General features: G+C 40.0%; 1 protein-coding gene across 10 annotated transcripts in view; it reads left to right on the forward strand.

The window, feature by feature from the left end:
* auts2a (activator of transcription and developmental regulator AUTS2 a) overlaps positions 1-18438 on the forward strand; it is a 201424-nt gene that overhangs the window by 14490 nt on the left and 168496 nt on the right. The window lies entirely within an intron of this gene.

Raw genomic sequence — 18438 nt, forward strand, 5'->3', positions numbered from 1 at the left:
GATACAATATGTGTTTTCCAATATGTGTTTTTTGTGAGCTTTTTAGTAAGAGTTCTTGTAATAAAAATGGTCGGACTGTGATTAAAAGGCCAATTAGTCAGGTAAAATATAAAAATAGCTTTGTGAGTCAATTAATAAAACTACAACTTCCCTATTTGATATTTTTAAGTCGAGGTTTTAGACAATAGATTGATCTAGTTCTGATTAAGCTCAAGATTATTTGTACTGTTCCGGAAAGGTCAAATATCCTGTTAAAGGGATTTTCTTAGTGTCTAGTTTTGATATTATCAGATTGTCGATACTTTTAAAAACCCCACTTTCTCGCCAGCTTAATCTCTCATACAGATACATCTTTTTAAATGTATACTGAAATATTTATTATTTTTCCAGATAAAAAATACACCAAATTACATAACGTTTTCTGTGTTTATTCGTCCCTATAGATTTAAAAACTAGGCCATTTTGAAAGTCTCTGTTTGGTATTGATTTTTTCTCCCGCATGTCTCGATGTATTGAGCCTTCATTCATCTGAGCAGCAAACCAAGTGGCAAGCTGTCTCCTGCTCGGCTCCCGCTCTTGTAAAGGTAGCCCTCATGCTTGTGTAATTAAATTGCTCCAACCCCAGTCTCTATCTGGCAAATATTCCTCGCTTCTCTTAATACATCTTTTAGGCAGAGTAATGGATGTTGATGTGAGCCACTGGACGAGCTCTTAAATCACACATTGGCGTTCAGTGTGGATTTAGCAGACCAGAGTGCTGTGAGTTATGTGTGAATAAGTAGGTGCCTTCTTTAATGATGTGCTGTTGCCCAGTGTCGAAACAGTGCCGTGACAGAGGTGATAGATGGAGTGGTCCGCATGTGCTGCTATTCTGCCATCACCTTTGTGTCCCAGTCAATAGTTCATTACAATTCTCATCACCCTCGAGCAGCAGATGCAACCAGGTTCTGGGGTTTTACGAAGGGTTTTAAGTTTGGCTGTTGATCAAGCAGCATAACATTCTGACCACCTCCTAAGGCTGTGCAGTTAATCAAATGTTAATCGAATTAAGATCAGATCATTTAAAATTGTCAATGATGGGTGAGGACTCTTTTAATAAAATGGTGTCAGTGCAACTGTTAAAATAATCATCACTCATCAAACTCGGAGGGCGGGATTTACACTGCTCTGGTCGAGTTTGTATACAGAGAGGTTACTGCAGACTTAACAGTGACGCTGCTTAGATTAGCAGGAAAACTGTGGAAATGAATCACTGTTGTTTGGATAAATATGCACTTTTGAGTGTTTGTGGACCACCCTAAAGCCGGCGGCACATGTCCAGCTCATCACTTCCCGGTATGAGATGAGAGAGATGGGCCAGACAGAGCGCCGGGTACTCTGCAGAGCGCCGGGTACTCCGCAGAGCGCCGGGTACACGCAGAGGTCGACTGAAGAATGCCCTCTGTGACCTGCTGTCATTCCACACTCAGGCTGAACGTGCTGGCGGCCGATGCAGGACATTGAGCTACCTACAGCACTTGGGCACTTTGCATGTCGTCGTCCATGGGATTTGTGTGGATTATTAGTTTAGTACAACATTTACATGTTTATGAGGAAATGGACTTGTGCATCACGTCTGCTCCTGTCTACAGCAGAAGCCAAGAGCCACTCACAGGGATTGTGTCCACAGACCAGTGTTACCAGAATGTTACCACCACTGTGCACTGATCATAAGATTACTTAAACTTGCACAAATGAATCAAAGGTATGGTTTTTACACTTATAATGGTTTAAATATGATTAAGTCAATTTATCATAATATAGGCCATTTTAAAACACAAATCTTCCAAGAAATGATGTCCACCTGCATATTATTGATACCTTTATGCAGACATTAAGACATACATACACACATTAAGGTATATTATTGATACCTTTATGCAGACTGGATGTATAACTGTTATTCCTCAACATGCTGTCAGAACAATACGTGTTTTAAAAGGCACGTGTTGCTGAATTAGACCCAATTAATGTGCAACAATAACACTATTATATTGTATGTGGTGTGCCCGATTTGTATCAATAAATAATCTTTCACATTTTCGCGAAAACATTTAATTATTCAGAGTAAATTTGTCTCGGATGTTTGAAGTTTAGCACTTCCAAAGTTAGGCCCTTCTGCAGCTGTTGCCGCGAGTAACAGAGTGAAGTGTGCTTTTGTTGTTACACTATTTTTCACAGATTGTTGGCATGTGTTAATCAGAGTTGTAAAGTCGGTTGACGTTAATTGAACTGACAAAGTTAAATGAAAAGGGAAAGTTCATTAATATGAGTTGTTGGCGTGTGGCTCCAATCAGCCAATCAGACGTTAACTTGATAATGATTGATGCTGGAGATGTTTCCGCTGTACAAGTGTTGTTTTGTTTTTTGATTAAGCATAGCATTTGTAATCAGTTTTAACAGCATACAACAAATAAATAAAACAATTAAATAAATTATAAGGTTTTACTTTGGGATAATCAAAAAACATTTCCCTTTGCTGGCCCTTTGTGATAGTATTTAGTGTCGTTGTTAGAGTTAAATATGTTTTCCCTAATTTCTGAAGATTTCCCCCATAATATAAAGATCTTTAATGGAATCTGTCTTGGTTACAGATCCAAACAACTAAATAGCTTTGACCATAATTTAAAAGTAATGAAGCTGAACTAACGTCCCTGTTTCTGCCAAATGCGTATGATTAAAGACATTTTAAATACACAGAGTACTATTAAACACAAACTGAATATAAAGCTGTGCATGTTATCAGTTACGTGGTGAGGAGTAGTTGTAATGTGTCTAGTTGAGTTAGTCTGAAACAATACCCGTGTTCTCCGCTAATAGGCTCGGGTTAATTAAATCGCCTTTTTGTAAGCCCTCAGGTGCTAATCTGCGTCTAATTGAACGGATTGTCTTAAATCAGGGAAAATGCGGCTCTTGAGTCATGAATTACACAATCCTCTCAATTTGAGCTTGGAGTTTTGGAAAGAAATGTAACAGTGTGTTATTTGGGACTAAAGTGTGGCATATGTGTGTGCAGCACACTAATCAGGTCACAAGGATTGGCTATGGCATTTTATTTAATTTGTTCATTTTGTGTTGTGCACATACTCTGTGTATATTGACTGACAGAATTCTTTATTAGTAATTGTAAGTAAAATTCTGAATAACTAAGCTAATTTTGTTTAGTTTTTCACATAATTCTGTTTTGAGTTTAATGTAGAAAAAGGTTGTTTTCCTCCAGATAATGAAATATACATTTTCCAGACTCCAGATGTTAGTGTTGATGCCAGTTAGACGAGCTTCCTCTGACTTAATAGGGACTGGGAAATTAGGACTTAGTTCTTGGCGCTGTTATGTGTGAAAAATACTTAATGCAATAGAAAGTACACAGAGATATATTTGTTTAAGTTCCTCATTAAGCTAAATGGGAAATTCTGTATTATCATAGTAAAATACATGGAGTACGATATTCCCCAAAAAATCACATCACATTTGTTTGAATCCAAGAGCACATCTGAGAGCTGCATTAATCAAAAAAGTGCTGTCTCACATTATGATAATATTTCTCACCCTGTGCAAAGGCATGTTCCCCTGGTCATACTTTGGACATGTCTGCTCTGATGCAAAACGGCAGCAGTAGATTCCTGTAGTGGCCCCGTGGACTCGCTGCTGTGAAAGTATGCAGCCTGAGCGCTCCACAGGACACGGCAGCAGAGGAAGAGGAGGGGGCCGGGCTTTCTCATGACATTATATTTGCTTTGTGAAGGAGCTCCCAGGGATACACGGAGGCAGGCAGGAGGAAAAGACTGCTGTTAGTTTTCCTAAGAGGCAGTGCTCTGCTCGGTGTGTGGCAGAGAGGAGCGCTCACTCACACACCAGGTAACAACAGCAGCAGCAGCAGCAACGCACAGACTGACAGGCCAACATGCAGCACAGAGGCAGACAAACTCACACACACAACTCTGCCGACTATCAATCACTCATACAGACGGCGCTGTGATGAAATGAAGCGGCGCTGAAGCTTATCTATAAGATGTTATCTCCACAAAAACACAAGATATCAGCTCAAGTCAAGAGTAGAACACGAAATATCTTAAATAAACACAAATGGGGAAGTGCATCGATTTCGAAAAGGCTTTGCAGAAATACTATTAAGTGTTTCACGGATCAAGTCCATGCTACTGGGACGCAGACTTTTCCACAGGGTATTTACAAAGTGCTTTGGTGGCGCAGTTTTCCACATAGTTTGTCCCCTTAAAAGCTCATGCTCACTCCAGAGACTCGAGGTGTGCTACTGCCTCAAACTCAGACTCACAACTAAGAAGTTTGTCCCTTTAGAGGTTGTGGGTGTGTTTGCTGTAACTCGGATGTAATCTATTGTAGGGTTTGTTAATCATATCTGCAGCAAAAAATATGGATAGTAAAAATACAACAAATAGGCTAATTGAATTTCTTTCTCCAATGTACTCAAACTAACTTTCATTCATTTTCATTCATGTGCATATAACGATGTAAATAAATAGAGCTGTCTTACGCTAGCTGTTTTTATTTTATTTTATCTTTATTTTCCCCCTCCACTCCTTATTAAGAAATGAGAGGGTTTGTCTATAGGAGTTTTTGTTTATAAGAGTTTTGTATAATATAAGAGTTCTTCTATATGTTTATTATCTGTCCTTTTCCTCTGTATCTACCTGCGTTGCAACAATGAAATTTCCCCATGTGTGGACAATAAAGCAACATCTTATCTTATCTTATCATATCTTAACCAAATATGTCTTTTTAATCTAATCTTTTACTAATTTTGGCAAGGTGGACTGAACAGGACACAATCTTGTCTTTTCTAGAAGGACCAAACTGTATTTTATTGTTATTGAAGCTTTTACAATGCTATTTTTTTATCGAATTAGATTAATATTTGGGCAGGTGTACTTTGACCACCACTGCCCATAATATTTGAGCTTATTTACCTGCATCTGCTTTTCTCCATAACGAAGCACACTCCCAGTTCATTACTAGCCCACATTGCTTTGTTAACTCCCAAAATCTTTACCCATCAAGATCAGGCATTAATAGATCATTTTAAAATCCTACGTATACCTGATTTCATTGTTAGTTCTGCCCCATTCCTGCCCCTTTAGGCCTGCATGCATGAGAGCTCTCCAGCCAGACAGCGCAGTCTCCATGTCTCTTGGTAATTGCAGGATCCGTTACAGCCGATTTGTGAGGCGTGTGAATAGTGTATGTGAGTGCAGTGAGCTCATGAATAGGAAGACACAGCCAGCAGCAGCGATCGCCCCTGTGTCCCGTGGAGTTTTTCATCACAGACTTTAACACCATCGCTGTACGTCCCCCAGAGACAGGCTTTTTGTGTGAAACAGAAAAACAGTGCAGTTGTCAGGCATAAACAAGTCCAAGTTGCATATTTAGTGTATTAAATATGAATTAGTCCACATATGGCTTTATATAATGGAGTGTGTTGCAGCAGCAGATGGCGTATAATGTATTTAATAGTAGCATATGTTTGAAGTAATTTCTGTTTTAGTCCGACAGCTTTTTATATGATGTACTCTTCTGGGATTACGGATTTATTAAAATGTAAACAAGGCTAATGTTGCTCTGGAAGTCATCATTTACACAATTGCACACTTTCTTTACCTTACAAAAAAAGCATGTTGTAACTGATTCATTTATTGTGGAAAAACTAAAGGTTTGTGAGCGCTTTAATAATTGAATATCTCTGATGAAGCTCAATTTTATAGTTCAGTGCTCCATAAACAATTTAAATTTCACCGTAAACAAGCAGGAGATTTTCATTTATATGTTATTATTTTTTGAACCGCATGTGTTGGACTCTTTAATTTCCAAGTAATCACAACAAAGTACAATAATTTGGGTGAAAACAGTCATTTCCTGAGCACTGAAGCCTCAAATACAGGGCAATGCAAGATGACTCACGACTCACTCTGCTCAGTCAATAAAAATACAATAATATAAAAGTGGATTTTTGCCAAATACGTCCACTAATATAAAGAACAAATAATATACAATACATTATTTATTAGTATTGTTATTGCCCTTCCAACATGCTCTCTCACATTTGCATATTTGAGATCTTACAATAAAGTTAATATGAAGTAGGCTTTTAGTAGTAAGGCATTTCGCACGTCAGGAATTGAGTTAGAATTCCATCTACTGGCTGCATAGGGAATTACAAAGAAGAGCTAAACAAAGCTAGCTTATCCCTGACATGCTACTGCAGGAACCAAGTTAATGAACACGATTTAACGGTGGAAATGCTCAAAGAAATTCCGGCGATGATTTATGAACATAAAAGCGGTGCAGAAGATCTTGGAGCTACATCACAAATCTGGGAAAATTCTGTGTTTTCTGAAGCTCAGAGAGGAGTGGATTTACTAAACAGGACTCGTCAAACAAGCGTGAATGAAGCTAAATACAACTCCGGGCATGTTTTTTTAATGAGGCAACTCGAAAACGTTGAATTTTGCATTACATGTGTCATTTAGGTCCCCGCATTTCTGTTCCTTTCCTTCTCCACTTTTGCCCAGCACCTTCAGACGAGGAACAAAATAATTGAGGACTTTGATAACCGTCTTACACCAACACAACACTGGGCTAACTAGAACCGTATCTGTTCTTACACTAATTGACTCCACTGAAACGGAAAGAGTGCCAAAAGAGATACATCTTGTCTATTTCCTTCCCACTTCTTACTTCCTTTCCTCTCTCTCTCTCTGACTGTGGGGCTGATGCTGGCTGTGTGAACAAGACACTGTAGTTTTATTGCACAAACTGGCAGCGCTGTGATCATTAACAGCACATAATCCCTGAGTAACAATTGCTTTGATGATGCACATTTGGTCGCCTTATTACACTATACAATAAAATTCTATAAGTGGGTGCCTGGCGGAGACTCTTAACAGTTTAATTATGTCTTTGTAATTTCCTATCTCACAAGTCTCTCTGTGCCAGTTCATATTAATGTTAGCACAGTGTTTAGACAAGTTTACCTTAAGAGCAGATGACGGCACACATTTAGTGAGATGATTTATTGGAGCATCTGGCTGTATGCATACTGCCTACTTATCACTGCGTAAATGGATGGATTTAAGAAAATGTAAGTACTTTATCCATTTGTTGTCATAATCTGTGCCTATCATTTTATTTTTTGTCCTGCTTTTTATTATCTTTCAAATAAAATCATCAAACAGAACAAGACACAGAGAGTGTTTTATAAATCCAAGTTATTTCGGCTCCGTCCCTCTCATTCATCTCCTCGTTATTGCTTTTTTTGCTCCAGTCTAAAGTACATTTCAGTGGTATCCATCTATTGTTTCCATTGTTTGAGTTTCTTTCTAAGAGACGTTGTTTTAAAGTCAAATGTAATATCTGTGTTGATGTATGCAGTGCTTCATTACTCTCAGTCCAGTATTTATGAGGCAAGGCAAGTTTATTTGTAGAGCACATTTCATACACAAGGCAATTCAAAGTGCTTCACACAGCAGGAAAATGCATTAAAATCACAAAGAAATTACAGAAACAGAAATGCAATAAAATTAACTAAATAAAAAATGTTATAAAAAAAACACCTAGCCACAAATGGTAATGTGAGCTACTTGACATCCACAGTGTATGAATAATGTGCATGGTGTTATGAAACAGAATTATTTCCAAACATTAGATTTTGTTGTCCTCCATTGGGATATGTTCTCATTCTTCATTCATAAAACAGAATCAATCAATCAATAACTGTGGATTGTGACCTTTAAAAAATCCCCCCAAAACACCTTCTCTGCCAGTGCAAAATACATCTAGCAAAACAAATATATATTTTTTCAATTATTAGGTTATGCAGTCTTTTCAATATAATTACAGTTGACTTGTTGCTTCGGTCGACCTGTTGGAACACACGTTTCCTGAGTCTTTGTTTGACGGCGGCGCGCTGCAGTCTCTTTCATGTCGTCTCCGTAGCAGCTGTGTTCCAGTGGGCTCTGACATGGGGTCATCCTGTTCTGATGAAAACTGCTCAGCGCATTTCTCACCCCCAGCGCCGCAACTTCCTTAAAGACACAAACAGCTCGGCGCCTCACGGGGACGTTTTAATGGCTGCAAACACTACATCCCTCTCTGGCTGTGTGTCACCTTCAAATAGGAGATTGCGTGGCACGGAGGGAGGAGGAGGAGCAGGAGGCGAGCTCTCTTTTTAGTGTTTTAGCGCGCTTTGTTGCACTTGGCTCTGTGAAGAAAAAAACATCACCTGCCTAGATTTTTCATCTGTGAGCCCTTCACCCGGCAGTCACAACACAGCGTTTCATCCTCCTCTTCATTCATCTTGGACATGGAGCCACAAAGAGCATGAAAGCATAAATAATGCATTTAACAGCAGTGGCTCTCTCACACTGCACAATTCTGATTCTGTTTGAGTTGCGTAAAAAGACCTGTGTCAGTGACAAAAAGTAATATTTTTATCCATTCATCATCCCATTGATTTTGAACTATTTCTTGTTGTGTATTGTTTTTTTTATATTTGTTACTATTACTTCTGCTTTCAAAACTAGTAAAAAACATTTTCATAGTGGCAGAAAATCTTTAAGCCAGTAAGTAGTGTTATGTAAAGTGAGGCTCTTTTTGCTTGGGCTCTTTCAGCTGATCGTTGTTTTACTCTAAATGGTCTGTTTTATTTGCATTGTCTAATGTGTTGTCATACTATATGTGTCTGTCTATTAGGTTTAATGTGTAATGTCTTATAATGTTAAGTACTGTGTCTGTTGTTGTCTAATTGAATGTGTAATGTATTTCCTTGCCTTAGGACAATGGATGACATGTAGCTATTGTGCCAGCTCCGGCATGTTTATGTTGCTGCTGCCATATTGCTTTATATGCACTGACCTAATGGAACTAAACAGATAAAAATACATTTTAAACGCGTGACAGAAGTAGAGGTGACGTGAGTCGAGTTGAGTAGAGCTGAGTAGATGCAAAACAAAGGCAGGGCAGTTTCAGGGGAAACTCCTCCCTGGGGGCAGGGCTTAGTCAGCTCAGGCTGTGTGATGTCGAGCTTCTCAGACCAGCTCCTCAGATTGAAAATTACTTCATCAGGATGACGAGCTAAACCTATTCTGCGATGGATCGTGATGGATGAAGGATTACACCAACATGATAAAAAATGAAAAAGGTTGATGAAGTCTTTACTTTATCTGCCTTTCGTTTAGTATTTATACATTTGAAAATTGACCTTATGCACTCCTGTTTATTTGGCATTTACCTGTTAGTCGGTGCATTATGCAGGAGCGTAAACATGCAGACCCTTTGCTAAGGGTGAGTGTGCTGCTTGTGCCTGTTAGCTCCATCCCTCTGAGAGCTGCATGTGAACCACTTCCCATTAAAACGTCCTCCTCTCCTGTGTGTTTCTGTCGACTCCGCCTGCTCAACCCTTCGCACCGGGGCTCAAGTGATTTTACAGGCCTGGCTGGATGTAAATTGCATTCAGTTCCAAGACAAACACAGGTAATGAAGCATATCCAGTGGACAGTGGAAGTATGGTCCTTTCTCCTCCCTCCTCCCTTATGTCTACAGTCATACTTTCTCTGGCTGCTAATGTCTGCTCGGCCATAGCTGAGGCGTAGTTCTGCTGGTTAATCCACCCCCGCCACATCGATCAGTATCAGGGAGGGCGGAGGGGAAATGATTACATATGAGAATGACTCTGAGGTACACGGTTCTTTTCAGTCATTTGGCAATTAATTTCTTATGTGTTCCTGCTGGCTTTGTCAATCAGTGATGCATTGTTGAGCGGCACCCTCCCCAGATTGATTTCTCCCTCTGTCAGCTAAGCAACTTTCATCGGCGCAGCTGTTGATGCACCAGTCTGGGGGAGCTAAGAGGCCATTTTCTATTTCATGTGTTTCGGCAGCCAACTTCATTTAAATCCATCACTGTGTTTTCTCTTTGCAAAGAAAACAGGAAGCTGTAAACACACGGATGGAAAAGCATTTTCATTTGATCTATAAACTTACTGTATAATGGTCGGGTTAAGTTAGTTACCGTAGCGACAGCTGTGGCATCGTTAATAGAGTAAAATGTGTTTGTCCATTTAGCTGTTTATGGAATGTATGTATAGTGTGTCATGTTAAAGAAGCAATTACCTGACAGTTTAATGCATGTTTTACTTATTTGCATTTATCTGTTATAAAGATTTTGTTTTATTTTTTACTTTTTACATAAAGATGTTTGTGTAGTATTTCAGTTGTCCAGGTAGGTTCCACAACAAAAGAAAATGTAATTCTGTCAACTGGAAAATGGAGAAGTTATTGCATTTATGTAATAATTACTTTTACAACAAAATCATGAAGTACAACAAAATGTTTCTTTTTTCAACACGAATATATCTCATTTACGGTAATTAAAAAAAAAAATCCAGAATACACATATCTTCAATTCTTTATGAAGAGTGAGTCTGGTCACCACTTCCTCAGTCATTCCTCGAGCCAAACTCTGAACCGTGCAATCAGTTTAGTTTATTTTTATTATATTAAAGAAATGATTCATTGTTATTATATTAAACAAATTATTTCATTGGTCATCTATCATTTAAGATAAACTGAAACTTCTCTCACCTCAGATTAACAGTTTCCTGTTTTCCTTGTAGTTTTCATGCACGTCTCTAATTATCAGACAATCCCCAATCACAGCAATTTGAACTCCGGTTGATGAAGCCAGTGACCAGACTTCGATACAAAAAAAATCAGCGATTTCAATTTGGAAGGCCTGAAACTTATCAACATTGTATCAAAATTGTGACCTGTGTCAAATTGTGAGAAAACTGTATTGTTGCATCCTTGTTATTACATTCACATATTATTCATACTGTTATGACAGTTGGTATGGTTTTTTGTGTGTTTTTTTTTTTCTTCTTCTTTTTTTTTTTTTTACAAAAGGTTGAATGATTATTACTTGGGCAGTCTCCTGTGAGTGTCTTAACTGCAGAAGCAGACCACCTAAATGCATCATTAGTTCTGGGGACACAGCATGTCAGTTCTCTCTCTCGAGCATAAACGGATGCACAAAGTGCAAATTCCAGCTGTGAACAGTGAACATATTTGCATGTTCTATCTGTACTGATAGAAAACCCTTTGTAGCTTCTGTTAACTGCAGAGCTTAGCAGAGGGCTGACAGTAGATGTACATTTCTTGTTGTCTCATACATACAAGGATAATGATTTGTCTGTTTCATAAAGCACTTGAGCGTCTTTGAAATGGCTTGTGAAGATCCAGTGTGCTGCTGCTGCCTTGTGTCACTTTGATCTCCACACAGCCGTATACTCTGACTGTGACTGTGCTGCGAGTCTGCATCATCTGTCGGCTGCACCAGCGCACTAAAAACATCATCCTGAAAACTGGCAGGACTGTCAAAACCTTAGCAGCAGATATTACTACGAAAAATATTTGTTTTTTTTTTTCTGACGTGAATGATCTTCATGTTACTACACTTACTACATGTTAAAATGGCAACTATTATAATTGTATTACACTAAGGGTGGGCTACATTGAGGCTATATTGACTTTTTTTTTTTTTTTTTTAGTATTGCCATAACAGTAGTCAGACCAAGTTTAAAAAAAACATATGTTTAAACATATTACTTGAACTTTAATCATCAGACAAATGTGAAATGAATTTAAATTTAACACTCTCTTTAAGCCTCACTATCAATTTGAAGGTCTGGAAGGTCTTTTGTTTTGTTTGGTTGGTTGTTTGGTTGTTTGTTTGTTTGGTTGGTTGGTTGGTTGTTTGTTTGGTTTTTTGGTTTGTTGGTTGGTTGGTTGTTTGGTTGATTTGGTTGTTTGGTTGTTTGGTTGTTGGGTTGGTTGGTTGGTTGGTTGGTTGTTTGGTTGTTTGGTTGTTTGGTTGGTTGGTTGTTTGGTTGTTTGGTTGTTTGGTTGTTTGGTTGTTTGGTTGGTTGTTTGGTTGGTTGGTTGGTTGGTTGGTTGTTTGGTTGTTTGGTTGGTTGTTTGGTTGTTTGGTTGGTTGGTTGTTTGGTTGGTTGTTGGGTTGGTTGGTTGTTTGGTTGATTTGGTTGTTTGGTTGTTTGGTTGTTGGGTTGGTTGGTTGTTTGGTTGTTGGGTTGGTTGGTTGGTTGTTTGGTTGATTTGGTTGTTTGGTTGTTGGGTTGGTTGGTTGGTTGGTTGTTTGGTTGTTTGGTTGTTTGGTTGGTTGGTTGTTTGGTTGTTTGGTTGTTTGGTTGTTTGGTTGGTTGTTTGGTTGTTTGGTTGGTGTAAAAGGTTTGTAGCACTGATGTAAAAGGTCTGTAGTATTTCAGAGGTCCATAGCTAGCTCCATGCAGGGTCACCATGGGTCTGGGTATAAATTACACTTACAACTCTATATCAAATAATTATAAGATGGTTAGGGAGACAGAAGTTTTCCATTGGACTCCATCATTGTACCTTAGCCAAAACAAAACCGACTTTTTAATCCACTGAATGTTTATAAATATTAGTATCATGACAGATCGAGTGCTAGAGCTGATAACTTGAGGAGATCTTGTCAGACGGAGGAGGTCAGGGTGCTGTGCTGTCCTTGTGCTGTCACTGGCCCCGTCTCCCTGGGGACCACACACAGAGATGTGCTGCAGGGCCCTTCACATGTGCCACAGACTGACAGCTCCACAAAGTGACTGCGAACACAAGACCAGGCAGAGCTGGACAGTGTGAGGTTCTGTAATATAAGGTCATACTTTAGATATATTGTCTATGGTTATATTGAAACTGTTGTTTATAAGTCTTGTAAAATTGTAATATCGTTGACAATTTCACTTGACTCGATCTTGAACTGTCGATTATTGCCCAGCCTAGAACCACGGCACCTCCTGGAGTTGTGACAGCACAATGTATAGTTTCCTTACTTCCTTTCCCTCCGTCCAAAGAAACTGCATGACTCTCATTGTGAGTGTAAATGTGTTGTGTCCACAGAGTTGTCAGTGTTTGAGTTGTTAATCTCTCAGTAGATTTCAGGCTGTTGTTCACAACTTTGTGACTTGGAACAGAAGGCCAAGCCAAAACAATCAGTGGCCAATGAACTCCTCTTCATACTCCAGAGCATTGGACAAATACTTGGCAAGGAGCTGCATGTTTGCAGATGCCCTCATAAATAATTTCACTAACTGCCTGTGTCAATTTACATTTAGAAGCATTTGAGTTCTGATTGCTTTGCATTCCAAAAAATTTAAATATTTCCATATGTAACTATCTTAATATTTTGACCGTGGCTGCAGAGCCGCGGCGCGGTCAAATGGCCCAGCAGTTTCAGGAACCGCGGCACTGCCATAGCCTCATGGCTCACCCTAACCCTAACCCTAATCCTAACCTTAACCTTAACCCGGCGCGGTCTAAAACGGCGCGGTCAAATAGCGCAGCAGTTTCGGGAGCTGCGGCACAAAATAACATGGCAGTTTCGCCACGGCTCTGTAGACACTCCGTAATATTTTACCATTATCCATTTGAAATACTGAAGTATATTAATCAAACAACTTCCTATCTCAAAACATTCATCTTTGGAAAAAATATAATTCACCAGACGTTGGTCTTTAGTTGTCGATTCATCATTCAGGAGAAATGGGACTAGTGGAGCAACAAGTTCTCAGCTACATGATAAAAGGTTGAACGAGCATCCTCACAGTTTAATGATCTTTTTCTGAACCAGTTGCTAAGCAACCTGCCCCTTCTGTCTGAAGCGGAGCGTCCCAAAAGCAGCATCACATCATTGGTCTGGAGCGTGTTGTGGTGGCAGTCACTGCTCAGTCTTGGGTCATTGCCTGTAGACTTATTTAAAAAGACAAGCAGTTCTCCAGAGTTCAACTGCTCTTTTCTACACAAATGTTTAATAACAGCTGTGATTGAAGGGAGCGCCTGGAGACAGAGTCACAAGAGTTCCTGTTTCATAGTGGAGGCTGGAAGCCCACTGTGTTCGCCTGCTGGGTTAATCCAAAAACCATTCCTCCACCAGAGAGCCTGTTCAGTGGGGCTCCTTTGTGTAAAACCTTTAAGCAAACTGCAGCGCAGAAAGAAAAGCAGTTAAGCTAGCACCTCCAAATACAGTACTTTCAACTGCTCTGTGTTCTGAATGTGGACTGAAAAACACTCACATTCATTCATCGAAAGGTATTTTTCCTCTAGTGTTTGTTCAGCTTAAGCAAACCTTCAGACCGCCGCACAAAACAATCTTGATTTGATAAAGTGTAGTGATACTTCCACATAACGCAGCCAGCTCTTCTGCTGATGGTGGCTGGAAATGTCCATAAGTGCACCCTGGTGGCCCAGTGGTTACGGTGGCAGCACATATGCCAAACTCCATGTTCTGGCCGCAGCGTCGTGAGTTTGAATCCCGCACTTGCTGCATGTCCTCCCTTCTCTCATCCATATTTCACGTTAAATTGTTCTGTCTCATGAAGCCTTTGGGCCCAAAAAAGAAGAAATATAAAAGAAATGTCAACACACGCTGGCTCACTGTTGCCTCTGCATCCGTCTCTATGCAAAGCTGCTATTTTGAATACGTTTAATCTTCAAGTTTAAATGCAGTACGTATAAACCGTGGAAAAACCTCATTTCGCCAGGTATTTGTCCTTTTGCATTAATTGTATTTTAACCACACAGTTTGATTCACCTTAATTCAACTACAGAGAGCATATCTAGTTTACATCTCTCCCATTAAAAGGCCACTCTGCCTCTTGTGTTTACACAGTAATTAACATGAAAAACACTGGCTGACAGGCGCGATCTGCTGCTCATGTTTATTTCATTGCCTTAAAAGCTGCGTCTCTCGGCTCAGGCACAATGTTTGTTTTTCATTAAGTTACTGGACTGCTGGCAACTAAAACTTAAAATACATACACCGTAAATGCATATTAAGTGCTTTCTTTTAGGGAAGCAATTCGATATGACGTTGTTTCCATCTTTTCTCTTTGCAAGATAAAAACAATGTGTTACATGAAGCTGTATTAAGTGTTATGTCAAGTATAGTGGTCGACATTCCACAATACAATGAAGTAAAAGTATGAGAGAATTCAGAAGACATAATCGCTCGCAGGTGGTGAATGAGAAACATATTCACAGCGAGTACTACGCTGCAGCACGGAAACATGAGCCATCCGAAGTGGTGTACTGCTACATCAGCACGACAACACAGAGGAACTATCGCTGTTACACACCACACTCTCAAAACATATGGCTCTTTCATTTCCAGTGAAAAGGTCAAGGACTCCCCGAAGCACAAGAGGCATATTGGACAACAAAGTGTTCCATAAAGAGATTTTACACACGCGTCGTCCTTATTTCTGGGCAGTGTCGTCTGTCAAAAGAACTGTGCAACATTCGAATCTAATGTCTCTTCAAATCACAGAGATTGGTGTGTTATTTATTATTAGTTTGAAGTTACACATTTTAAAAAGACACATTTGATGAATACTGGTGGTTATTTCTGCGGCAAGGACTAGGTCTAGAATAAAAGGAGACATTTATTAAGATGCGTTAACAAAATGCAAAGTAGTTTACATTTATTGCACAAAAAACGCTTTGATTTTGAAGCATTTATATGTACGGTTGTCAGTAAAAAACAAAAACTATAGCCACATACTAATTGATAAACAAAACTAGACATTTGAGCAGGTACAGCTAGAACATCACGGGAAAGTTAAAGTATTATATTATATTGAACACCGTTTTTTAATATCAAGCCTTTATAGCATCTAAAATGTGTGTGAAATGTAAACTCAAACTGCCTGTCTCCATGGAGATTTTATAGCTTGGTCCGGGATGTTACACAGTATGGCACTAAACATTACTATCCTCATGGAGACGAGCAGGGGACCACATCAAGCCAAGTTACAGGTCAGATCTGTGGAGAGGTGACCAACAGTAAGAATGTATGTTTTTCAAGTTCCAAGCAAAGTAATACCATCCCCATGGAGATATCCCTTCACCAGAAAAGTTACATAGTTGTCATGGTTGTCATGGTGCTTAAAGGTGCACTAAGTTCATTTAGGACACATATTGCTTTAAGCCGTTCATCATTACTTTAGGTGGAATATTTTTATACAGGAGAATTATAACATTTGAAATCATTGTAAAATGTCTGACAGCTTTTGCTAATAAAGTGGAATTGTAAAGATATTATCACTTCCACGAAGTTATTTTAAGAGCATCTGTATCTGTCCATCAGTTATCCCATCTCTGAAAGCCGGCACAATAGAACCTCTCTCTGCCAATAACAATATTTGCCACTCATTCTTTGTGTCGACGAGGATGCCACGTTGCATTATTTATATTCATTTACGTCGGACGAGTGTGGCGGAAAAAGACAAACACGATTACTTGAAACGTGCCGGTGTTTTTCAGTGAGAGATTTGAGGCCTTTAGCAGGGTTTTAGAGAGGGAGCGCCCGGAGCACCCCCATCAGGCTTCTCCCTCTGACAGACGGAGCACCACAGGCAGACTGAGGGGCTGCTCCAGGGTGGGCTCTCACGGGCACACATTTCTATTACTATCTTTTCCCTTAAGCGGGTGTGGAGCGGGCGGTGGAGTCATTCTAGGCACATGAAGTGTCCCCCTTATGCTTATAATACTGTAAAAATTTGAGTTCTTACTGTTATTTTCTTTTCTTTCCTTTCTTTTTTTTTTTTCTTCTTCATATTTTGTGGCCCGTAGGCTTTCTTAGACAGGAGAGGATAGTGTGAAATGGGGGGAGAGAAAGAGGGGAGGACATGCAGTACATTTTCGGGGTCAGGACTTGAACTTTGTTCGTGGAGACTGGCATATGTGTGCTGTGCCTTAACCACTCCACCACCGGGCAGTACACACAGCGTGATTGTCATTGCACAAAGCAGATGGTACATGTTTTTTAGCAGCACGATAACGGCAAAAAATATTGTCAGTTTGAGCTGTCGGACTTTCAACTGTTGTAAAAAAAATGCTGTACATTTTCCAATAAGAAAATGTGTGATAGTTCTGCCTTTTTGTGATTCATTTTACAGACATTTCACATTTGTCTGATATTCTAACCTCAACTACTATGCTAAAGACATGTTTTATTACGTTTCTAATATTGTTTGACTATTGCTATCGGGGTACTAAAAAGTATACATTTTTGTCAATAATGCCCCCCCTAGAGCCAAAGCTACATTATTACCATGACAGTGTAAGTCACTACAGTCAAACGGGGAACAGGCTGAACATTGACATGCCATTAGAACAGCTGTTCCAGTCACTCACAAATCCGATGTCTGCAGCCAGTCACAAATCCTCTAAATCAGCCGCCACATTGATGTGTCACGGCCTCCTCTCGGGCTAAATGTCTCCCTTGAGGTATTAGCAGCACAACTCTCTGGCTGACAGTAGAGAAAAGCAGGTCGCTCTTTCAAATCTCCAGACTGATTAGTCCCATACGTTTGAGGGAGAATGGCTGCGCTGCTTTGTGTTTCATATCTGAAGCCTGACTCGTCATATTGGATTGTTTCGTTGTGTTCGTCGCCTATAAAACTATTCTGAAAACAGGCTAAGTTTATAGCATCCTTGACAAAAGTAAAAGTTTGAGCAACAAGTGGATTTATTTTTGGTCCATAGGGTTTATTTTTTTTGCAGAACATATGTACAGTATTAAGGGATTGAAGAGTGGGAGAGACAATTGTCAGAAGTGGAACTGGATCTCTCTCAAGACTCACATCTAGAGTCATTTCTGTGCTTTGGCTTTAACATAAATTAAGCTGTAATTTAATCTGTTTTGTTTGTATTTGTACTTGTTGTATTTTTCCTCAGTTTTTAATTTGTCAAACTTAGAGAATTGTGCGTGTTTGTTGTGAGTAGAAGGTGACCACCCTCACAGTCAGAGCGGTGAGTAGAAGGTGACCACCCTCACAGTCAGAGCGGTGAGTAGAAGGTGACCACCCTCACAGTCAGAGCGGTGAGTAGAAGGTGACCACCCTCACAGTCAGAGCGGTGAGTAGAAGGTGACCACCCTCACAGTCAGAGCGGTGAGTAGAAGGTGACCACCCTCACAGTCAGAGTGGTGAGTAGAAGGTGACCACCCTCACAGTCAGAGCGGTGAGTAGAAGGTGACCACCCTCACAGTCAGAGCGGTGAGTAGAAGGTGACCACCCTCACAGTCAGAGCGGTGAGTAGAAGGTGACCACCCTCACAGTCAGAGCGGTGAGTAGAAGGTGACCACCCTCACAGTCAGAGCGGTGAGTAGAAGGTGACCACCCTCACAGTCAGAGCGGTGAGTAGAAGGTGACCACCCTCACAGTCAGAGCGGTGAGTAGAAGGTGACCACCCTCACAGTCAGAGCGGTGAGTAGAAGGTGACCACCCTCACAGTCAGAGCGGTGTCATGTGGTGTCAGTCTTTACATTTTTCCT

Source organism: Eucyclogobius newberryi, unplaced genomic scaffold (assembly GCF_026437365.1).
Source record: "Eucyclogobius newberryi isolate DKJ021-1_F unplaced genomic scaffold, fEucNew1.0.hap1 SCAF_15, whole genome shotgun sequence".
NCBI lineage: Eukaryota > Metazoa > Chordata > Actinopteri > Gobiiformes > Gobiidae > Eucyclogobius > Eucyclogobius newberryi.